The sequence below is a fragment of the Oncorhynchus gorbuscha genome, linkage group LG07 (assembly GCF_021184085.1).
Source record: "Oncorhynchus gorbuscha isolate QuinsamMale2020 ecotype Even-year linkage group LG07, OgorEven_v1.0, whole genome shotgun sequence".
NCBI lineage: Eukaryota > Metazoa > Chordata > Actinopteri > Salmoniformes > Salmonidae > Oncorhynchus > Oncorhynchus gorbuscha.
In genome coordinates this window covers 37570485-37596542 of record NC_060179.1, presented here as the reverse complement: position 1 = coordinate 37596542, position 26058 = coordinate 37570485, and the positions used below count along the sequence as shown (strand labels likewise).

General features: G+C 42.8%; 1 protein-coding gene across 1 annotated transcript in view; it reads right to left on the bottom strand.

Moving 5' to 3' along the window:
* LOC124039839 (cadherin-18-like) overlaps positions 1-26058 on the bottom strand; it is a 369098-nt gene that overhangs the window by 237625 nt on the left and 105415 nt on the right. Inside the window, exon 2 of the mRNA XM_046356288.1 lies at positions 13864-13937. The gene's annotated coding sequence lies outside the window, so the exon portion shown is untranslated. The remainder of the gene's footprint in view (positions 1-13863; positions 13938-26058) is intronic.

Below are 26058 nucleotides of genomic sequence, written 5' to 3'. Positions count from 1 at the left end.
TGATTATAATCAAAGAGAATTCCCTTGGTAGATAATGCGGTCGACATTTGATTGTGAGGAATTCTAAATCAGGTGAACGGAAGGACTTGAGTTCCTGTATGTTGTTGTGATCACACCACGTCTCGTTAATCATAAGGCATACTCCCCCGCCCCTCTTCTTACTAGAAAGATGTTTGTTTCTGTCGGCGCGATACGTGAAGAAGCCAGCTGGCTGCACCGATTCAGTTAGTGTCTCTCCAGTGAGCCATGTTTCCGTGAAGCAAAGAACGTTACAGTCTCTGATGTCCCTCTGGAATGCTACCCTTGCTCGGATTTCATCAACCTTGTTGTCAAGAGACTGGACATTGGCGAGTAGTATGCTCGGGAGTGGTGCGCGATGTGCCCGTCTCCGGAGCCTGACCAGAAGCCCGCTTCATTTCCCTCTTTTACGGCGTCGTTGTTTTGGGTCGCAGGCTGGGATCTATTCCGTTGTCCTGGGTGGAAGGCAGAACACAGGATCCGCTTCGGGAAAGTCATATTCCTGGTCGTACTGATGGTGAGTTGACGTTGCTCTTATATTCAGTAGTTCTTCCCGACTGTATGTAATGAAACCTAAGATTACCTAGGGTACCAATGTAAGAAATAACACGTAAAAAAACAAAATACTGCATAGTTTTCTAGGAATGCGAAGCGAGACGGCCATCTCTGTCGGTACCGGAAATAGCAGAGGACGTATGTTACGTCCTCTGCTATCTCATGGTTTGAGAGTTACCTGTCTAACAGAACAGAGAGGCTGTTCATTAATGGAAGCCTCTCCAACATAATGAAGGTAGAGTCAGACATACCCCAGGTCAGCTGTCCAGGCCCCTTACTACATTTTTTACTGATGGCCTGCTACTGGCACTGATTAAAGCATGTGTGTCTATGTATGGTGATAATGCAACATTATACAGTACATTCGTATAGTATTCACACCCCTTCACTTTTTACACATTTTGTTATGATACAGCCTTATTCTACAATGAATTAAATTCATGTTTTTCACTCCCACTTGGAGTTTGCCATCCTGTTTCCATTGATTCTACAACTTAATTGGAGTCCACCTGTGGTAAATTCAGAAATGCACACACGTGTCTATATAAGATCCCACATTTGACAGTGCATGTCAGAGCAAAAGCCAAGATATGAGGTCGAAGGAATTGTCCGTAGCGCTCCGAGACAGGATTGTGTCGAGACACAGATCTGGCGAAGGGTACCAAAGAACACATTGGCCAACATCACTCTTAAATGGAAGAAGTTTGGCTTGTTCCGGTTGTCTAATGTCACTTGGCAGCTCTTGGCTGTGCTTACCTTTGTAGTCTGTAATGGTTTGCAAGCCCTGCCACATCCAACGAGCGTCAGAGCAGGTCGTAGTATGACTCGATCTTAGCCCTGTATTGACATTTGCCTGTTTGATGGTCGTCGGAGGTGATAGCGGGATTTCGTATGAGTCCCGCTCCTTGAAAGCGGCAGCTATACCCTTTAGCTAAGAGTGGATGCTGCCTGTAATCCATGTCTTCTGGTTGGGGTATATATATACGGTCACTGTGGGGACGACGTCATCGATACACTTATTGATGAAGCAAATGACAGACATGGTGTACTCCACAATGCCATTGGAGGAATCCCGCAACATATTCCAGTCTGTACTCGCAAAACAGTCCTGTAGCTTAGCATCTGCTTCATCTGACCACTTTTTTTTTATCTAGTCACTGGTGCTTCCTGTTTTCATTTTTGCTTGTAAGCAGGAGTCTGGAGGATAGAATTATGGTCAGATTTGCCAAATTGAGGGTGAGGGAGAGCTTTGCATGTGTCTCTGTGTGTGGAGTATAGGTGGTCTAGAGTTATTTTCCCTCTGGTTGCACTTGATGATAGAAATTTGGTAAAACTGATTTAAGATTCCTTGCATTAAAGTCCCCTTCTATAAGGAGTGACGCCTCTGGGTTTTCTTGTTTGCTTATGGCGGAATACAGCTCCTTCAATGCAATCTTAGTGCCAACCTCTGACTGAGGTGGTATGTAAACAACTACGAAGAATACATATGAGAATTCTCTCGGTAGGTAGTGTGGTCTACAGCTTATAATGATATACTCAAGGTGAGCAATAGCTTGAGACTTCCTTGGATATAGTGCACCAGCTGTTATTTACAAAAATACATAGTCCGCCGCCCCTTGTCTTACCAGACGCCACTGTTCTATCCTGCCGGTACATCGTATAACCAGCCAGCTGTATGTTGATATTGTCATCTTTCAGCCATGACTCCATAAAGCATAAGATATTCCAGTTTTTAATGTCCCGTTGGTAGTTTAATCTTCCCCGTAACTCGTACATTTTATTATCCAAAGATTGCATGTTTGCTAGCAGAATTGAGGGAAGTGGAGGTTTTTTCGAACACCTCCGACTTCTCAGAAGGCAGCCCGCTCTCCATGGCCTCTTTTTCTCTGCCTGTTCTTCACGTAGATCACGGGGCCGGGGCCTGTTCCCGAGGGAGCCATATATCCTCCGCCTCGGGCTCATCAGACTCGTTAAACAAGAAAAAAGATTTTGCTAGTCCGTGGTGAGTAATCGCAGTCCTGATGTCTGGAAGTCATTTTGGTCATGAGAGACGGTAGCGGCAACATTATGCACAACATTTGTAAAAAAACAAGTTACAAACAACGTAAATTTAAAAAACAAAAAAAACACAATCAGTTGGGGGCATGTAAAACATCTGCCTTCTGCTCCGGCGCAGTCTTAGGTGGGGTTCCAAATGTATAGTCTACTATTTCTGACTAGCTCTGGTCAAAATTAGTACAATATATAGGGAATAGGGTACCATTTGGGACACAGCACTAGTTTTCCACTTATCACAGAGACACAATAGTTTATTCCACAATTGTTGATGTAAACATTTCTAACAATACTATATGAAGGGAGAATGTTGTAAATATTTTCCTGAAGTACTGTGTACTTTTGCAGAATAGTTATACTGTCACAAGCTTACATTAGTGTCATTACCTTTGTGTCTTTTTTGTAACGTTGTTCCATGTAAATAGACATGTTGGAAGATGATATGTTTGGATATGTAGGAATTGCTCTGTTTTAATCTAGAGTTGTAATTTGATATGACATCCACACAGGATAATCTCTGCATGGAGAATGACACGTAGCCAACAGCTACCTCTGACGTAGTTCTCACATATTTACAAGATGAAAAGCAGGCAAACTGACAGTCAGTCCAGTTGTATCTTGGAAGATGCATAGAGACTAGTTAGCTCCTATGAGATGCTGATCTGACAGTAACATCCTAAGGGGCTAATGGAAGTAGGTAAGTGGGAATGGGATTACAGAAAGACGGTACACAACATGAAATACATTTCTCCAATAAAATACTGTACAGTACAATCCACAGAAACAAACGCCAAACCACTCTCAGTATCTTTTCTCCATTTTCCCATTGAAATAGACTATGTCCCAAATGGCACACTATTCCCTCTATAAATAGGGAGTACTGCACTATATAGGGATTAGGGTGTAATTTGAGACGCAAGCTCGATCAAAGCATCTCCAGGTGAACTCATGTCCATTAACACACATGAACAGTGGAAAGGATAACTGCAAGCATCTTCCGAGATAATGGTGCATACTGAGAGTAGGCATATAGGGGACAGGACATTATACATGAATAAAAAGGATAAGCGCATTCAAATGGTTTTCCTCAGCAAAGCTAAGGGTCACACACTCTCTGCAATGAGTTGGAGCTGCCTGCCAATTTCTAGAGGTAATTAACAGCAAACATTATTCTTGTTCTTCACTTCTCTTTCGTTGCTCTTTATTTTCGATGTGTCACATAGTTTTGAGTCTGGGATGAGTAGGGGTTAAACGCAACTGTGTAATCCTGTGCGCTTTCTTTTTGAAATGTGTTGCACTACACATTGCTTAGTAATGAACAATTTCCCACTGCCAGCGAAAATTCTCAGCTTGTAATTTAGTATGAACGTTATTATCCAATGCTTTCATAAGAAATGTACACATCCAATCATATGCTCCATTTATCAACTCTACACCGAGATGAGGGACACATGCTTGGAATAGAGACTTGATCATTTACAACACATCCGTAATATTGGCTACATTTCTCTTTGGTAACACGTTCCTGTGAAGCCGTATAAATGAATAGGGCCCGGTTGGGTCTCAGGCGGCAACATCTTCACCCTGAAAAGTGATGTAGTGGTGTCAGGTTGCGAATCTTGCCCTATAAAAGCCCTGCCTCCATCCATTCTCCTCAACCTTCTCCAGTCACTGATGCTTTATGCGCCTCCACTATGGGAACAAACTCAAGACAGGAGTGAGTGTGTTCATTTCATACTAAAACGGCAAAACCTCCCCAATTGACAATTACTCAAAGGATAAGGCAGCCAGCACTGAACTCGACCGTAAAGCATTTGTGCATATTTTTCCCTTTCCATTTCTATTTTTTACTATATTGCATATCATTAGCTTGGAGAGATGTATTTCTGTGTTGGTAGTAATTCACAATTTTCAGATGGCAACTGTGTGTGTTTCACATTTAGAAATAGGATTTTCCATATGTTGGGTTGTTCAGATAGCTTGCTTTAGCTATCTGGGTCCATTCGGATATGCTTTTCCCCTCTTGTAATTGAAACACATGAGAGGGTAGATAGTTATAACTCACATCTCCATATTTGTCTTGCCTATCCTACATCAGGAATTTACTCTGAGCATCATGCTGAAGTCTTCCTTCTTATTCCTTTTCTTCACAAACCAATAATGAACTGTTGATAAAGATTCAATAGAAAAGTGATGAAGCTGATGATTACACCAGTGCAAAGTCTATTTGTTTTTAATTGGTGATAAATGGACTTGTGGATGGATACACAGTTCTCCGACACTGCAGCTCTAATTGCATCACTTCCTCTGAGGCTATTCACTCCTAACCTAATTGATCTCTGGACAGACACTAAAACTAGGGTTGCGTCCCTATGGGCCCTGGTCAAAAATAGTGCACTATGTAGGGATTAGGGTGTCATTTCAGAGGCTACCCATCAATTCAAGCAATGGTGTCATCCACCCCCCAAAAAGCGGGGACTCTGATGGCTAAATCCAATGTCAAAAGAGGAGAGTAGACTAGACATCACTTCAAATGTCAGTAATAACCTAATTCAGTATCTTGGCATTATTTCGATGTCTTGGAATGTGTTATGTGTATCTTGTGTATTTTTATCATAAACATTGATAAAATAGAGAAGACACGTGGCCCATCACTTTCAATGGATATCCTATGACTCGTCTGTACCTATTGGAATTGCACACTATACAGGGGATGCACAGTAAGCTTTCAACACTGAAGCCACTCTGCCAACTACTATGGTTGGAGGCAGGAGAAGCTAAAATTGTATGACATATGCTTGAAATCTGTGAAAGGGTTTATCAACAGTTTGTTTGACACTTGTATGTTGCCATTTCGGTGCTGCAAGGTGTCCATTTCTTTTGAAACACACAGCAACAGAGCAGATTGATGTGACTTGTTCCAGACCTTAAGGAGTCTCGATTGACATTGACAATTGTTCATCTAATCATTGAGAGGATTATGGACTAAACCATCAACTTAATTTAATAGCATCACTAAAGTACTATTTACACTTATATGCCTCCAGAATACTGAAACACTTTTATTCTTATAGGCCCACCCAGTTATATATACAGACAAATATTCACACTGAATCCCAACTGATACAGTACCTGCCTGTGTAGAATAGCTACAGTAATATGAATTTCCTTTCCTTTTATTTACTCTGTCACATTGCTTTTAAATAAAATCTTCTGCTTTCATTTACCTCTGCATATGCATCTGCAGCAGAAAATGAATAGAATACTTAATTTCTTCATATTGTGGGAGACGGAGCAGTTCAATCTTGTTTCTAGGGAGTTGGCAGGCCCATACTGCCCTTATCATCACTGATGTATAAACTTCAATGTAATTTAATGAAAGCCATTTTCCTCCCCGCTGTGCTGCAGATAGCCGTGCTACATTATGTTGAGCCCAATCTTTGGAAATCACAATTTCCAATACACAACAGTGATTGGTCCTGGATGCCAAGGAAAATACACATTTTCTTTCCTAGAAGCCATTTTCTTTTAACCTCCAGTTAACATGCACATCCATTCATAATTTGGGTCAAGTCATGTCTTCCTTACCACACTACACGGCTAGAAGTATGTGGACACCTGCTCGAACATCTCATTCCAAAATCATGGGCATGAATATGTAGTTGGTCCCCCCTTTGCTGCTATAACAGCCTCCACTCTTCTGGTAAGGCTTTCCACTAGATGTTAGAACATTGCTGCGAGGACTTGCTTCCATTCAGCCACAAGAACATTAGTGAGGTCGGGCACTGATGTTGAGTGATTAGGCCTGGCTCGCAGTCAGCGTTCCAATCCCTGCCAAAGGTGTTGGATGGGTTTGAGGTCAGGGCTCTGTGCAGGCCAGTCAAGTTCTTCCACAATGTACATGGGGGCATTGTCATGCTGAAACAGGAAAGGGCCTTCCCCAAACTGTTGCCACAAAGTTGAAGGAACAGAATAATCTAGAATGTCATTGTATGCTGTATTGTTAAGATGTCCCTTCACTGGAACTAAGGGGCCTGATCCATGAAAAACAGCCCCAGACCATTATTCCTCCTCCACCAAACTTTACAGTTGGCACTATATATTCGGCAACAGGTGTGGCTGAAATAGCCGAATCTACTAATTTGAAGGGGCGTCTACATACTTTTGTTTATGTTCCCAATTCATTCAAGAATATTTGCCCACATTTGGCTTTGGGGGCAGTACACTTTGGAGAAAATAGGTAGTTGTGTTCAATTCTAGTTAATACCATTACAGCTCTAATCAGAATGAAAGGCAATTAATACTTAGGGTGGATGACATCAACATCCTCTGTAAAAATGCACATAATTTGCATCTGATCACTTTAAACCAAAACAACTCTAAAACAAGGTCATATTAAGTCAAATTAAGGATTCTGAGTAGTTATTTATTTCCCTCTTATTTTCTTAATTAGCATTAGTGCAGGAGTCACATGTAAGAGGAGTTACTGACAGGATTACTAGAGTAAATCAGAAAGCCTCTAAGCTCCTGGACCTGTGTTGACGTTAGTGCTTTGAAATTCTGTGTTCTGTATTTGGGGTGGACAAAAAACACTATTGATGTATGTTTATGTTGGTTCTGCTACTATGATCTTAGTGAAGAAGAACTACTACACATTGTATTCAGCTTTACATACACCCTACTGATGGATTGTTTCCCTCGTCCCTCACAACAAAGATAGCAGAAGCATCATGCCTCTAACCCATGAGCTATTATGTTAACAGTGGATTTAATCAAGAGGTCTCCTCCCATAGGTTTTGCCACAGATTTCCTCTCTCCCAGTCTTCCTAATGGCATCACTAATTTGATCCCTTTATCGTCCCACTGCTATCAATTACATTTCCTTTTAAGACTGTTAAGTCAAATCTAGACGTCCTACACATTCAGCCGGGAGCCTCTTTTAGTACAACACAGCTGCACTCTACTGCACATGCTTGTTGCGGAAATACTGACAGAATGTTCAAGGGTTGCTGATGGGCTTTTACAACAAACCAAAAAACATATATGGGAGTTTAAGCTGGTTGGCATATTCATGATGTGCAATAACAACTCACAAGGATGCGAAGCAATTGAATGCCAATGTCCAAAACCTGCATTTCCAAAAACAAGGAGAGAAACTAAACAATATTTTCAATCGAAGTTAAACATTGACCACAGTTTACATCATATCAGGGCCATGCACAGGGCCATTACATCAAGACAAGGGCCATGCACAGACCGTTCGGGTGGCAGGTGCTCAAATCTCCCCTCCCGGTAGTTGGGGCTACCTGCCTCTGCTATTTTCTGCAACAACCCAATCACTCATCACACATGGTAAGCAATTTGTGCCAGTCACTACTACTAACTAGAGATGACTAGAGATGATTGACATTGGGAAAAGGATGGACGATCAGACGATTCATAACAAATGCAAGCTAGCTATGCTTTCGAAAAATATTTGTTTTTACTTGATTTGAGTTTATTCTGATTCTATGATCTGCCCCTTCCTAACAAATAGTCAAATTTCCCTATTCTGTGTTCCTGACAGTCGCATGACAGATCCAACATAAAGTAGCCTACTGCAATATTCAAACTCACTGCCCGTAGCCAGTGGACAATGCATGTAAAAGTCCACCAAGCTGCAAGGCCAAATTTTCACAGGGCAGTTGAGCCCTAGGATTCTCTGCCTGTGACCCTATTACAGGGGCTGAGTCACCAGCTTACTAGTGCTCTTCCATGCCATCCCTGCGAGGGGTGTGTCCCGTTGTGCCAGGCTTTTTTGTGCTATACTCGACTTGAGTGGGCTGAGTCACTGACGCAATCTTCCTGTCCGGTCTTGTGCCCCCTTGGGCTCATGCGGTGGAGGAGATCTTTGTGGGCTATACTCAGCCTTGTCTCAGGGTAGTAAGTTGGTGGTCTGTTTATATCCCTCTAGTGGTGTGGGGATTGTGCTTTGGCAAAGTGGGTGGGGTTATATTCTGCCTGGATGTCCCTGTAGGGGGTATCGTCGGACGGGGCCACAGTGTCCCCCAACCCCCCTGTCTCAGCCTCCATTATCTATGCTGCAATAGTCTATGTGTCGGAGGGCTAGGGCCAATCTGACATATCTGATGAAATTCTCCTGTCTTATCTGGTGTCCTGTGTGAATTTAACTATGCTCCCTCTAATTATCTCCCTCTCTCCCTCCCCTCCTGGAGACTCTGAGCCCTTGGACCATGCCTCTGAGCCCTTGGACCAGCCTGGTTCCTCTCTAGGTGTCTTCCTAGGTTCCAGCCTAGGAAGACCTAGGGAGTTCTACATCTGCATTGCTTGCTGTTTGGGGTTTTAGGCTGAGTTTCTGTATAAGCACTTGTTGACATCTGCTGATGTAAAAAGGGCTTTATAAATACATTTGATTTCATATCTGTGCCCGTGCCTGATTGGGACATTACAATTATTCAGTGCCCATCGAGGCAACTGATGAAAAACATCAAACATGGCGAGTGATAAATGGTAAAAATGAGTATCGTGGTGTGGCCTGGCGCGACCCAGTGAGACCTGGTGCTGGGGAAAGAGTGGCAGAGTGGATGAGCCCACTCATCATTCTGCTGTTAGGATAATGGGAGACAGCCAGCAGCCTGTATTGATTCACTGCTGTCCTGAGCACTGTGTCTGTCTGTGTCCACAATACAAAACTAAACGACAAGGGACAGCAGATCTAAAAGGGGACAAAGGACACTCTTGCCTTTCTGTCTGATCATCTTTTGTCACTTCAAAACACTTAGCTACAAATCATCCCTTTTGAATCAAGGATGACCCACATTTAGTTTTTATTTCATTATCTGACCCCACTTATTGTTTCCTTTTCCGTTTTCTTTCTTATTATGAAGACTTAATTCGTTGTCAGAGGACCTGGCTCAGCGGGGAAGCATTTAACATCAGAAAATCAGGCACATTGGTGGCTGCCTATTTTGCAAACACAACAGCAAAGCAGCAGTGAAAGCCAAAGGGGCGTCCTTATTTACATCATTGGCCTTTCTGTCTGTGGAGCGAGCACGCCTCTTGCTGTGTGATCAGACCACTGTGTGGTGCCTGAGAGACTGGGGCCCCTGCTGATCTACTTCCACTTCCGCAGAAACACAGATGACAATGTTTAAGGATGCAGCAGGGAGAAGGGATATGGGGAGAGAGAGATGGAGAAGGAGGGGGGAGGTAAGGGCTGAAGGGAAATAAAGAGAGAGAGAGAGAGGCCACTGCGCAAAAAGGGGTCTGTCTGTCTCCAGAGGAAAATGTATTTAAGCAATTACCTCTAGCATGGAATAAGAAAAATGGAATATAATTGCTTCATGTAAATACCCCCCAAAAAATGCATGTAACAATCCGCTCCCTACTTTTGTTCCATAGCTTGGCCATTTGTCAGCTGTGGTGACACAATGTGGCACACATATGAAAGGAGAAAGAGGAAAAGGCAAAGAAGGCGAATTATCAAGGACAGGACTATAGGCTGCCTGACTTGAGCTCCCTGAGGAGAGGAGGTCACTATACCACACTACACCATCATGCCGGGTATGGCAGTTGTCCTTTTTCCTACTTGAAAATTATAAGCAACAATAATGCAGGCATCTGTTCACTATTAGGGACTAAGCAAATGGATGATGATTAAGGGTTGCCTCTTTAGCAACATAATTGAAATAAATTGTATAGGGAAATTGTGTAATTAACAATATGCTTGTGAAAGCTGCTCTCTTTTCTACCATGAAAGCTTGCAAAATAGTGAAGGATTGAGAATGCAATGTATTAAAGGATTTATTAGCTGAGCTGAGTTGCCTCGAGCTGCCTTTGATACATTTCATCAATGTATCAATGTACCCCTGTCCCCATCTCTTTACCATCACAACCTCATCCTCAACTCACAGCCACAAGCAACAATGGTATAAACATGCAATGGCATTACGACCTCTATAAGAATTGGGTGCACCATCATCAACATCGTTGTACAGCCATGACCAATCTTCCAATGTCCTTTTTGATATAATCCTTACTTGCCAATAATGGAAGGATTTTATGATTAAACATTTATGAATGATCAGATAATCATATATATCATTATTATGACTACAGTAAAGAATGAAAGAGTCATTGTAAGCATTGATGTTCAGAGATGATATTCAGAATATTGGCATATGATAACCGTGTATTTCTGCTTGTCAGAGATTATATTTCTCATTCGGTTTCGCAGTCGCAATTCCACTTGATTTAATTCAATATGCATCTGACCTCATGGGAGAACATTAGCCCCTTGAGGAGAATGCTGTCTCATGAAGTGTGGGGTTACGTCCGAAATGGTACCCTATTCGGTTACCACTTTGACCAGGGCTCTGGTCAAAAGTAGTGCACTACAGTATACAGGGAATAAGGTGCCATTTGGCACGCAGACCTTGTCTTTACACTCTCCACACGATCGGAGATGGATCCTTAGAAAACACAGACGCACGCACACACGCATGCACAGTTCTCAGAAAAACAAAGTACTTACAGAATCATGCCTAGAGAAACACAGGCACACAAACAAGAACATAATGCAGAGCAAACATATACGTATACGGTGTGCCACATCAAGGGAACAGTGGAGAGAGAGAGCGAGAGAGCGACCAAGGTGTGACGCATTCCTATGGCATCAGAGTGTTACACCCGCAATCAATGATAAATGGTGATCTTGTAGGCAGGACGTAACCTTCACACCCATTGAAGATGAATGGTCTAGCTAGAAAAGGCTATGACACAGCAAGTCATCATAGTGTCCCAGGGAAAATGAAACAAAAAATACAACCATACAGTCCTACCAATGGGATGATTCATTTGTCTGGTTTGTCTTATATGCGGAGTAGTGCAGTTCAGCATTGTTCAGCACTGTTTGGCACAGGCACACAACACAATTCCCTACAAAGGCAAGGTTTACTACATGTGCTATACACATTCATCCATTATAAATCAAAGGGATTTGAGAGCCGCAGCCTGACTTTCTTTCGTCTTTGCCGATAAATAAATAAATAAAATGAAGATGAATGAATAATGCTACCATCTGTTAATGTCATTCTAAACAGCCATAAAGTTGATTTCTCGGGTCTACGTAGGCTGGAGTACACTCGTCCCCTTTACATTATGGTAGTTGTAATGGCTGCTATATTTCTGGTAATGCATATTCGGTTATCAGGTTCTTGCCTTTTTTAGCATTGATTGTCCTTTGTCATCTGACTTTCTCCTCTTGTAAACAGAACTAAACTTTTAGCTAATATGTTTTGTATTAGTAACCTAACTGGGTCTGGTCACACATGGTAATCAGTGGTGGAGTGGAGAGTAAATGCACACAAGTGCCTTGAACGCACATAAAATGCATCAGAAAATATGAGAAGCATTACTTTATTCGCCACAGTGATCAGCGTTTACCCACCTTTTATTTACCACTACATCACTGATGGTAATCATCCATTTAAACTGGTGAGATTAATCTTATTTGCATGTTGTAAAGCGTTGATTGTGATTCATAATGGTAATTTAGACATTCGTATGTCTTTGTCTGTTTTACAACACCTATCACTCAGCCCTTTTATGTCTGACACACACAATCACATGGCTGCAAAACGCCACTCCTCTAAAGAGGAGAGCCATTTACAAACAGTGTGTTGAATAAATAACCACAATTTTTTTTTTGCAAAAACAAAACTGAATGTAAACTGATTGTTCTGATGCATTTCTGTGCTTTTATAATTACAAACCGTTTAGCCGCTATGACGACCTGGTATGTAAAGTATGTAATGCAAATGTTATAAAACACTCCTATCACCATGCAATCCTATCAGAGCGAAATTAAATTAAGTGACATGCATAATTCTATTAACAAGACTGCATAGTATGTCTTTTTACATAAAAAGGGGAATAAAAGGGCATTTAAAACCACAGTTGCCCCAGGCCTGTTTTTATTTCTCAGGCATTACTTCTCAAAGTGTGTGTAATTTCAATTAGTAGGTAGAATTATGCTGAAAAAAGTCATTTCAGCTATAGGCTCAGTTTTTCTTAGAGTATGTCCCTAGTATCTAGAGGAACAAAACTCCCATCTGAGTCCAAATTGGCACCCTATTCGCTAGGTAGTGTACTGTATATTCACCAATTTCCATTCAACTATTCATCGGATTCATGGTCAATATCTCACAGTTAAAGAATCATTAACTGTGTTTGTGTTTTGTTGGCCTTGCATATCCTGTACAAGCAGAGAGGGAAATTGGTGACAGTAGGTAGGTTTCCATTGACCCAGGTTCATTCGACAAAAGCAATGTCGCAAGAGAAATCATTGAGACATTTGTAATGGAAACTGTAATGTTAGGTTTTTGTAAAAATAATAATAATAAATGGGTGTGACATCATAAAGTCCAGCTGTTTTTATCGACACAAGATAATTCAATGGAAACACACCCTAGCAGGCAAGTGTAGCATCTATTTTCTATGCAATAGTTCTAAATGTCAACAAAAAAATCACTGGGCAAGTTCATGGAAACAGCAACTGTGTGCATAGCTATGAACCGGAACTCAACAGGTTAGGGTTATTTTATGCACAATGGAACAGTCTTCTACACCGAACAACACACACTGCATCACACACTTCAATACTGTTACTCCCAAGCCCTTGCTCTCGCATAATTAATTAAATCCACAGCCACACACAGCTACAGGGCAGATTTGTTTGCGTGAACAGGTGCTCTGTTTTGGTTGTTAGACTGTATAACACTCACACTGTGAGACATGACCCCTCCACCTCACCATACACAGACACAGACACAGACACGCACAGATACCCGCACGGACTTACAAACGCTAGTTATTGCACTCACACACACACACACACACACACACACACACACACACACACACACACACACACACACACACACACACACACACACACACACACACACACACACACACACACACACACACACACACACACACACACACACACACACACACACACACACACACACACACACACCACTCTTTACCCCAAGGTGAACCGAACAGCGTCTAGATCAAAGAAATCAGCTTTGTACATTGGAGGCTACACATGTGGAGTGGACAAACAATACACACAATGGAAGCTTCAGTGGAGCTACTGTATCACACCCATCTGTGTGATATGTGCTTGTTAATTACTGCTATCACTTCTAGAAACATTAGACAGCTCACCTTGTTGTTTGGCACTGTGGACCCTCCTCACATAGATCAATGTCCTTGGTCTCCCAATAGTCACCACTTATCCTCTGAAAGAGAAAGGAAAAGATAATAATGTTTGTTATTGTTTTGACCATTAAAATGTCTATAAATCGGAATACAGCTTTGAATCTGTGAGACACATTGCCACAAGACAACCCATTCCACTTGAAAACCTAGAAGCTCAAAACTCAAGCAGGATAAATGCTTTATTATAGTGTCGTGTTCAATAGAACAAAACTATTAAACTCTGTTTCAGCATGGTCTTCGTCAGGAAGTACTATAAAACAAGCTAGAAGCTACCTAAATTAGAGGTTTCCAGAATTCGGTACACACAAGTTTTCAAAACCTATGGAGGTAAAAGCATATTTTTTGTCCAATTATTTCTTTGCAGTACACTGTCAGTTTATTATTGGTGACAACATCAATTTGCATCTCATTATAATCATGATATAAACATCTGGCAGAATTAGAAGTTACTCAAATGAAAACGTTTTTTTTCAATGTTTATCAGCCCACGGTTATTTACACTGCTTTGGCTAAATTCCTTTCTCACAAATACTTGAAAATAATCTGATTAAATTAAAACTAACCAAATAAACCCCTAATGGATGCTGTACAAGGAAGCCAAATCCACCTTCTACTGTACCATTTTTTTGTTTAGTTTATTTTAATTGAGAAATTAAAACAAGATACAAAACACAAACAAAAATATACACTTGATTAAGAATCATTGAGGTTAAATGCAAAAACGTTCTACGACTTATTTCCATTGTGGTCCTCATACTTTAGCTTCAACAATGTAAATTATCACCTCTTTATTGGCCTGCATTACTCTACATGGTGGGTAAATATACAGTAGGAATGGGGAAATTAGAAACACCTTTATCCGTTCAAGGACACATTCCGGTAAAGTCAACCTTGTCGTAATCTCATTGATTTTATGTGCATTCCCATGTAATATGTACAACGTTTTACTGTACATGCATGAATCATGCAGCCCAAGCAGGCAAACACACACAACACTGTTGTAACGTGTACGCTAATAATCGGGAAGCAAGTACAGAGAGTAAATTTAATAAATAAATGAACATGGAGCAAAACAAGAAGCACGAGTAGCGAACAGATATGAAATGTGTAAGCAGAAACAATAACGCCTGAAGAAAAAAACAAAGGGAGTGAGAGATATAGGGGAGGTAATCAGGATGGCAAGGGAGTCCAGGTAAGTCTCATGAGGCGCAGGTGCGTGTAACAATGGTAACAGGTGTGCGTAATAATGAGTAAACTGGTGACAATAAGCGCCAGAGTGGAGGAGTGGGAGTAGAAGTGACAGTACCCCCTCCCTGATGCGTGACTCTAGCCACAGGACGCCAGCCAAAGGGATGGTCCCGAAGACCAGGAGCAGGCCGATTGCTTCTCCTAAGGTGTGGGAACCTGTAGAGCCGGCTGAGGCATGGGACCCGATGAGCCATCTGAGGCATGGAAGCCTGACGAGTCAACTTAGGCTTGAGATCCAGTCGAGCCAGCTGAGGCATGGAAGCCTGACAAGTTGGCTGAGGCATCCCCGGTAGCTTCGGCAATGGAAGTCTGACAAGCCAACCGAGGCTTGAGAAACTGTTTGAGCCAGCTGAGGCATGGAAGCCTGATGAGCTAGCTGAGGCATCCCTGGTAACTTTGGCAGCTGCTCTTGGACCTGGCGTCACCAGTAAAAATGCAAAAAAATGCATGTTGCTTCCCTTTGGTGAGGTGTTATTCTGTAACCTGTCTTCAACCCCATGACCAGCTGGCACAACTGAGGACAGCTATGGAAGAGGATATTTGCAGTGTGCAACATCTCGAACATACCCGGGAGGTGTTGACGTCAACTAGCAGGGGATACACTAGTGAGGTAATGGAGTCCAGGTGTGCCTCATTATGACGTGCAGGTGCGCATAGTGATTGATGCCAGGTGTGAGTAATGATGGATCCCAGGACCGGTGGTTAGTATACACACAGGATACTCTACACCCAGTGAGCCAGCACAACAGCCCATTCAACAACGCGCTCAGGTCAGAGATGCCCTGGACAAATATGACGCCACCCCATCTAAAAGCTGTGAATTCCTTCTTTAGTGCTCCCTCCACTTCACGCATCAGATGGGAGCCCGCACCACCGAGAGGTTCTAGTTTTTAAAAATGTTTTATTCAACCTTTATTTAACTATGCAAGTCAGTTAAGAACAAATTCTTATTTACAATGACCGCCTACCGGGGAAGAGTGGGTTAACTGCTGTCATGATGCTGGCCTGGGGGAAGGTTTATGACAGTCATAAATACCTCTTTCCCCCTTTTTCCTCTCTCTACCCTACTGATGTGAAATTTGAAAACCCCTTGGTTAACATAGAAATTCTGGGAACATCAGAGGGTGGGGGGAAATGAACTATTATTCTGGTAATCCGACCAATTGAACATTTGCGGTGGTACTTAATGAATATGATGTCAGTTCGGTTGTCTTCTGGGACATTCTCACCAATGATAGGATGACATAAACTCTACAGTAGAAAGTCTGCACTTTGTAGTTATCGGAGTCACGTGGAATTGTTGTTCAATTCAAATGTTTGAATATAAAATGATTGGTGAAGAGATTAAATGTAATTTTAGCTTTCAAATGAGAGATTTGGGTTTTCATAAGGTTAGGGCTCTGCTCAATCAGTGGCCCGCCCCTATGAAGGGACATGGGTTATAGAACTTTTCAAACACACCCTCCTTTCCCTTCCTATATAAAGCCTTGACGACAATATAACCTCCTGTTCCAAGTATGTGAGGTCTGCAGCCTCTGCGTTAAAAGGACTAACATGTCAACTACAGAACTACAGAACCCGTCTATCACACAACGGCGTTACTACAACGTATCCAATTGACCACCAGAGGCATTCTTCAAAGGACAAAGGACTCGGTTTGGAAACACGGCCTTCCATCTACCACCAACCTACCGAAGCGCAGCTCAGAGTAAATATTTCTTGCATTCTCCTTTTCCAAATGGGTGGTAATTTAGAAAGCATAAGATACTGTATTTACGATAGCACAGCTTCTCCCTTTGTCCCTCAGTCTTCCCGCTCTTTCACTCAAACCCAGAACCTTTTCTGTTGTGTAACCAGCTGTCATATCTGTTCCGCCCGCTAGGGATGTTTTACTTTATGACGTAATTTGTAATCAAGGTGTGATTCATTCTTTGTATATGTAATTGTGTGATTAGTTAGGTATTTAGTAAATAAATAATTAATCGCAATTTTGTATTGCTGATTCAACTTGTTAGCCAGGGTTCGTGAAGATAACCAAGAATTTACAACTTTCAGATGAGACTGAATTAAGGTGATGATTAATATTGACTGCTATTGATGTAAAATATTACTAGGTCTTTAAGAGTTTATTCGGAAGATAACAGCTCTTTACATATTATTTTGTGGTGCCCCGACTCTCTAGTTAATTACATTTACATGATTAGTTCAATCAGGTAATATTAGTTACGGAGAAAGGATTTTGTAGAATAGCATGTCATATCACTTAATCCGGCATAGCCAAAGACACAACATAATTGGTGCTCCCGTGCGTGGAATCGAAAATAGAATGAGGCTTTCATTTTAATTTTGATTAAATTTTATTGCTGGACATCCAGTTATATCTTGCACTACCCAATCTATCTCTGAGAAGTACTGATGGCCCACCTTGGCGCAGGACGTCACTCACTACATCAACTCCTATTCTGTATGTGCCCAAACCAAATCCCCCCCAGAACGCTCCATCAGGGAATTACCTTTCCCTTCCAGTGCCTCAGCATCCCTTGTACCATCTATCCATTGACTTTGTTACTGATCTCCCTTTGTCTGATGGTTTCACCACCATTTTGGTGGATGTGGATAGAGTTTCTAAATCCTGTCGTTTAATCCCTTTCTGGTTTCCCTACTGCTCTCCAGGTTGCTGAGGCACTATTCCAGCCGGTCTTCCAGCATTATAGCCTTATGGATATTATTGTCTCCAACCATGGCCCCCAATTCACATCATGGGTACGGTCAGCCTCACTTCCAAGTATAGGCCTCAGTCCAATGGGCAGAGGATGAAGCAGGAGCTTATGAGGTTCCTAAATTCCTGGAGAGGATGAACCAGGAGCTTAGGAGGTTCCTGAGGAGTCACTGTCAGGACCGGCAGGGAGAGTTGGCTCGATTCCTTCCATGCTTAGAATATTCACAGAACTCGATACTTCACTCCTCCTCTGGGTTGACCCCCTTCCAGTGTGTTCTGGGTTTTCAGCTGGCGCTGGTGCCGTGGACCCCTGGCCAGCTCCCTTGGTTGATGAGTAGTTCAGACGCACAGATGAAGTGTGGAGCGATGCTCACGTGAGACTCCAGTGCACCATCCACCGTCAAAAGGAGCAGGCAGACCGCCACTGCAGTGCGACCCCGTGTACCAGCCTCGGGATCATGTCTGGTTCTCTAACAGGAACCTCCCACTCTGCCTGCCCTGCAAGAAGCTGAGCCCCTGGTTTGTTGGTCGTTCAAGGTTCTTCATAGGGTGAACGAGGAGATGTATAGGTAACAGCTTAACATCTATGCATTCAGATCTCTACTGGACTCCCGACGCTGTGGTGGTTGGCTTCAGTACCTGGTGGACTGGGAGGGGTATAGCCCAAAGGAGCAGTGTTGTGCGCCAGAGGAGGATATTCTGGATCCCAACATCATCCGTGATTTCCACCTTTGTCGCCCGGACCGGCCCACTCCTCGTCCTCGGGACTGTCCCTCTGGTTGGCGTCGTCCTGCGGCTGGAGCCGCATCTCAAGGGGGGATACTGTCACGTCAACTCCTGCTCCTCGCCTTCGGCATTCAATGTCACCGGTATACTAACCACCGGTCCTGGGATCCATCATTACGCACACCTGGCATCAATCACTATGCGCACCTGCACGTCATAATGAGGCACACCTGGACTCCATTACCTCACTTATTACCTCCCCTATATCTGGCTCTCCCTTGGGTTCTTTACCCAGTTAGTATTGTTCCTGTGTTTATGCATAGTTTCTACTGTCCTGGTCAATGTTTGTTGTTATATTAAACATTTCACCTGCATCTGCTTCTTAACCTTCAGCGCCTCTGTTACAACTATGTACTAAACATTATGACACCTGCTCTTTCCATGATATAGACTGACAAGCCACTGATGCAGACCTATGGAACATCTACATTTTTTGTCATCTACAAGTCTAATAAATCCATTATGTATTTTAGACAGATCGAAAGAAACATGATATGAAGAAAACGTAGTCAATTTCAGAAGAACAGAATAGCATACGCCTTGTCCTTAGGTGAGACACTGATCTTGCTACCATATGGCTGTAGGCAACACTAGTTAATTTTCTTAGAATTCCATGGCATTATTTTATAGTATGAAGAATACAACTGAATATTGCAGAATTTAATTTTTAAGGAAGTTTTCTCCTAGAGATTTCTGAGGGATTGTGCACATGCGGCTATTCTGTGTTGAGCGGATAACAAAGTAACATGTCTTCCTATATGCTTAATTTAGAGTTATCTATGGCACTTTAGTTGTGATCAAAACATATAGCCAAACGGTTGTATTTTGTATGCAATCAAAGGCTGCATGATGTGAATCTAATGATGATTTGAAAAAAGTTGCATGAAAGGCATGAGCTCTGCTTCGTTATTTGCGCAGGTTGCACAGACTTCATCAGTCTCTCATTCACAATTTGAAAAGCACTTGATAATGCTTTGAATTTCCCACCGGCACCGCATTGTGTAGCCGTAATGCCACCTAAAGAAATCCATGCCTTTTACGGCCAGTGAACATTGTGCCCTGGACCTGAATATAATAGTTATAATTCCCTTCTCCCAGCTGCTTGCTCTAATTCACCTCTCACTCACACGGGTCTCTCAGATAGCTCACTTCTTATTAGCCAATGCCTGTCACGTGACCGGGTCTTTCTCTCAGGCTACAAGTGAAGACAAACACATTAGGGACCCAACTGCAAGTGTCCTTTTTTAATTCCGAGGTGCACATTGAAGATATTTGAAGAACTGTCCACATTAACTTTTCATCAGCCAACATGTGAGTAAACCTAACAAACAGCAAAGGACTAGCCAAACAACTTTTGTACTATGGAGATAGCAGATTGACATAGGCTGTGAAGGACCTCGGCGTTACTCTGGACCCTGATCTCTCTTTTGAAGAACATATCAAGACTGTTTCAAGGACAGCTTTTTTCCATCTATGTAAGATTGCAAAAATCAGAAACTTTCTGTCCAAAAATGATGTAGAAAAATGAATCCATGCTTTTGTCACTTCTAGGTTAGACTACTGCAATGCTCTACTTTCCGGCTACCTGGATAAAGCACAAATAAACTTCAGTTAGTGCTAAATACGGCTGCTAGAATCCTGACTAGAACCAAAAGATTTGATCATATTACTCCAGTGCTAGCCTCCCTACACTGGCTTCCTGTCAAGGCAAGGGCTGATTTCAATGTTTTACTGCTAACCTACAAAGCATTACATGGGCTTGCTCCTACCTATCTCTCTGATTTGGTCCTTCCATACATACCTACACGTATGCTACGGTCACAAGACGCAGGCCTCCTAATTGTCCCTAGAATTTCTAAGCAAACAGCTGGAGGAAGGGCTTTCTCCTATAGAGCTACATTTTTATGGAACGGTCTGCCTACCCTTGTGAGAGACGCAAACTCAGTCTCAACCTTTAAGTCTTTACTGAAGACTCATCTCTTCAGTGGGTCATATGATTGAGTGTAGTCTGGCCCAGGAGTGGGAAGGTGAACGGAAAGGCTCTGGAGCAAGGAACCGCCCATGCTGTCTCTGCCTGGCCGGTTCCCCTCTTTCCACTGGGATTCTCTGCCTCTAACCCTATTACAGGGGCTGAGTCACTGGCTTACTAGGGCTCTTTCATACCGTCCCTGGGAGGGGTGCGTCACTTGAGTGGGTTGAGTCACTGATGAGATCTTCCTGTTTGGGTTGGCGCCCCCCCCTTGGGTTGTGCCGTGGCGGAGATCTTTGTTAGGGTCTAGGTTCAGTTTGTTATATCTGGAGTACTTCTCCTGTCCTATCCGGTGTCCTGTGTGAATTCTAAGTATGCTCTCTCTAATTCTCTCTTTCTTTCATTCTCTCTCTCGGAGGACCTGAGCCCTAGGACCATGCCTCAGGACTACCTGACATGATGACTCCTTGCTGTCCCCAGTCCACCTGGCCGTGCTGCTGCTCCAGTTTCAACTGTTCTGCCTGTGATTATTATTATTTGACCATGCTGGTCATTTATGAACATTTGAACATCTTGGCCATGTTCTGTTATAATCTACACGCGGCACAGCCAGAAGAGGACTGACCACCCCACATAGCCTGGTTCCTCTCTATGTTTCTTCCTAGGTTTTGGCCTTTCTAGGGAATTTTTCCTAGCCACCGTGCTTCTACACCTGCATTGCTTGCTGTTTGGGGTTTTAGGCTGTGTTTCTGTACAGCACTTTGAGATATCAGCTGATGTACGAAGGGCTATATAAATACATTTGATTTGATTTGATAAAGCATAGCAATTCGACACATACAACAACACAGATTTACACATGGAATAAACAAAACATCGTCAGTAATACAGTGAAACAAATGAAAACAAAATGTCTATGGACAGTGAGTGCAAATGAGGTAAGATAAGGGAGTTAAGGCAATACATAGGCCATAGTGGCGATGTAATTACAATATAGCAATTGAAACACTGGAATGGTAAATGTGCAGAAGATGAATGTGCAAGTAGAGATACTGGGGTGCAAAGGAGCAAGATAAATAAACAATTACTGTAAGGGGATGAGGTAGGTAGATAGATGGGCTGTTCACAGAAACTAAATTATAGATGGGCTATTTACAGGTGCAGTGATTGTGGTCCTTCTGTAGCTCAGTTGGTAGAGCATGGCGCTTGTAACGCCAGGGTAGTGGGTTCAATCCCCGGGACCACCCATACGTAGAATGTATGCACACATGACTGTAAGTCGCTTTGGATAAAAGCGTCTGCTAAATGGCATATATTATTATATTTTTATTATTATCTGTGAGCTGCTCTGACAGCTGGTGCTTAAAGCTAGTGAGGGAGGTATGAGTCTCCAACTTCAAAGATTTTTACTGTTCGTTCCAGTCATTGGCAGCACGACCAAAGGAGGAATTGGCTTTGGGGGTGACTAGTGAGATATACCTGCTGGAGCGCGTTCTACGAATGGGTGCTGCTATGTTAACCAGTGAGCTGAGATAAGGCGGGGCTTTACCTAACAGAGACTTGTAGATAACCTGTAGCCAGTGGGTTTGACGACGAGTATGAAGCAAGGGCCAACCAATGAGAGCGTACAGGTCGCAATGGTGGGTAGTGTATGGGGCTTTGGTAACAAAATGGATGGCACTGTGATAGACTGCATCCAATTTGTTGAGTAGAGTGTTGGAGGCTATTTTATAGATTGGAGGCTATTTGTAAATGACATTACCGAAGTCGAGGATCGGTAGGATGGTCAGTTTTACGAGGGTATGTTTGTCAGCATGAGCGAAGGATGCTTTGTTGCGATATAGGAAGCCAATTCTAGATGTAATTTTGGATTGGAGATGCTTAATGTGAGTCTGGAAGGAGAGTTTACAGTCTAGATATTTGTAGTTGTCCACGTATTCTTTGTAGTTGTCCACGTAAGTCAGAGCTGTCCAGAGTAGTGGACGGGCAAGCAGGTGCTGTCAGGGATCGGTTGAATAGCATGCCTTTAGTTTTCCCTGAGTTTAAGAGCAGTTGGAGGCCTTGGAAGGAGGGTTGTATGGCATTGAAGCTCGTCTGGAGGTTAGTTAACACAGTGTCCAAAGAGGGGCCAGAAGTATACAGCATGGTGTCGTCTGCGTAGAGGTGTAGCAGAGAATCACCAGCAGCAAGAGCGACATCATTGATGTATACAGAGAACAGAGTCGGCCCGAGTATTGAACCCTGTGGCACCCCCATAGAGACTGCCAGAGGTCCGGACAACAGGCCCTCCGATTTGACACACTGAACTCTATCAGAGAAGTAGTTGGTAAACCAGGCGAGGAAATCATTTGAGCAACCAAGGCTGTCGAGTCTGCCAATAAAAATGTGGTGATTGACAGAGTCGAAAGGCTTGGCCAGGTCGATAAATACGACTGCACAGTAATGTCTTTTATCGATGGCGGTTATGATGTTGTTTAGGACCTTGAGCATGGCTCAGGTGCACCCATGACCAGCTCTGAAACCAGATTGCATAGTGGAGAAGGTACGGTGGGATTTGAAATGGTCGGTAATCTGTTTGTTAACTTGGCTTTTGAATACCTTAGAAAGACAGGTTAGGATAGATATAGGTAGCATTTTGGAGAGGGGGATGACCGTGGCAGCTTTCCAATCTTTGGGAATCTCAGATAATACGAAAGAGAGTTTGAACAGGCTAATAATAGGGGTTGCAACAATTTTGGCAGATAATTTTAGAACGAGAGGGTCCAGAGTGTCTAGCCTGGCTGATTTGTAGGGATCCAGATTTTGCAGCTCTTTCAGAACATCGGCTGTCTGGATTTGGGTAAAGGAGAAATGGTGGGGGCTTTGGCGGGTTGCTGTGGAGGGTGCCGGGCAGTTGACCGGGGTAGGGGTAGGCACATGGAAAGCATGGCCAGCCGTAGAGAAATATTATTGAAATTTGGTGGTGACAGTGCTTCCTAGCCTCAGAGCAGTGGGCAGCTGGGAGGAGGTGATTTTATTCTCCATGGACTTTACAGTGTCCCAGAACGTTTTTGAATTAGTACTACAGGATGCAAATTTCTGTTTGAAAAAGCTAGCCTTAGCTTTCCTAACTGCCTGTGTATATTTGTTCCTAACTTCCCTGAATAGTTGCATATCAAGGGGGCTATTCGATGCTAATGCAGAATGCCACAGGATGCTTTTGTGCTGGTCAAGGGCAGACAGGTCTGGAGTGAACCAATGACTATATCTATTCCTAGTTCTACATTTTTTGAATGGGGCATGCTTATTTAAGATGGTGAGTAAGGTACTTTTAAAGAATAGCTAGGCATCCTCTACTGACGGGATGAGGTCAATGTCATTCCAGGATACCCCGGCCAGGTCGACTAGAAATGCCTGCTCGCAGAAGTGTTTTAGGGATCGTTTGACAGTAATGAGGTGGTTGTTTGGTCGCAGACCCATTACGGATGCAGGCAATGAGGCAGCGATCGCTGAGATCTTGATTGAAAACAGCAGAGGTGTATTTGGAGGGCGAGTTAGTTAGGATGACATCTATGAGGGTGCCCGTGTTTAAGAATTTGAAGTTTTACCTGATAGATTCATTGATAAGTTGTGTGAGATTGAGCGCATCAAGCTTGGATTGTAGGATGGCCGGGGTGTTAAGCATGTCCTAGTTTAGGTCACCTAGTGGCACGAGCCTATTAGCACGAAGCTCAATCAATTCACATATGATATCGAGGGCACAGCTGGGGGCAGAGGGAGGTCTATAGCAAGTGGCAACAGTGAGAGACTTGTTTCTGGAAAGGTGAATGTTTAGAAGTAGAAGCTCGAATTGTTTGTGTACAGACTTGGATAGTAATACAGAACTCTGCAGGCTATCTTTGCATCAGATTGCAACACCGCCCCTTTTGGCAGTTCTTTGTCGATATTCCAGTTGTAGAGGATCGGCGGGGTTCCGTGCCCCGTTACCGGCAGTAGAAGGGGTCCGGATATTGTAGCCCAGGAGTGAGCCGGGAGATGGGTCTAGCATGGAATTCGGGGATATGGAGAGAAAAATAGGTCCGTTATCCTCTGGTTTGAAATGCGTTGTACGAACTGACGAGAGCTTTCAGAGTTAAAGGTTAGCTGATGACCGCTAGCAGTGGATAGCTGACTGATAGCTGGTAGCTAGTTTCAGTTGAGGTATTCCAGTTCGTAGGTAATTAGAAATACTTTAGGATTTTTTTTTTATCCACACCACATTGGGTGAGGCGGGTTGCAGGAGAGTATTTTGAAGTTGAGGTTTAGTAAAAATATTAAAAAGAATGCGATGAAAAAGATATACAGTATACACATGGGACGAGACAGGACAAAGACGTCTGACTGCTACGCCATCATGGCGTGTGTGGGCTAGGCTACTGAGGTGCGCAACGATGATTTGAAAAAGTCGCAATAAAAGGCATGTGCTGTTTCTTGCATTACTGCACACAAGCTGGGTATTATTCACAAGTGATAGGCTAATATTGTCACCCATCGGAATGTTATTGATTTAATATAGTCTTAATAACATATACTAAATAATATATGCGTGAAATGTGTTTTAATTTAGATTGGACCACTATCATGCACCTGTCTCAAAACAGGGGAAAATATGTAATCTTTGCACTTAAATAGTGAATGGAGGACGCTTTTCCAGTGGTTCATTTTCATGCCAGGTAGGCTATACTCCTAATATTAGGAAAGTTGAGAAATAAATATAGTAGGCTAGCCTATAGAAAGCTAATGTGATCCTCTTTTTAATAGAGGGCATGTTTTTCATGCATTTGCATAGCCTGTAGAAAATGTTGCGCAACATGAGCTCATGGGCTCTCATGAAATGTTTGATTAGATTTTTGATTACATTTGCATTGATATCAGAGTGATTAGAGGGACAATAGAGGGCTGAGTAGCAGGCAGTTAGCAAGTTTGACAGGCTACTAATGACCACCAGCATCATCAGGACTTTGAGAAGCCTAATTACCATGACTAAACGATCGTGTGGAATTTGACTGTGTCATGACTAGAGACCGCTGGTGTGATGGTAATATGGTCACTGTAACAGCCCTATGTGCAACTCAATACTAGGAAGCTGTTCCTAATGTTTTAATGTACATTATGTACATGTACATGCATATAAACATACATACCATAATGAGTTACTTTCAACCTCAAAGTAATTAAGTAGCAGTTATAAGTATTCTCTTCCTCCCACTGGTAGTCAAATCATTGGTCCATGAACACCTATAAAGTAGTCCCTCTCTCATCTCTTTTCAATTTGGCTAAAAATCAAGATAAGTATTTGGCAGTGGACATTAGTCAGAAGTGACAGATGGGAAAGTGGAGATTTATTTGCTAGAGGAAGTGGAGTGGCAGTAGTGGTGGTGGTAGCGGCGGTGATGTAGCT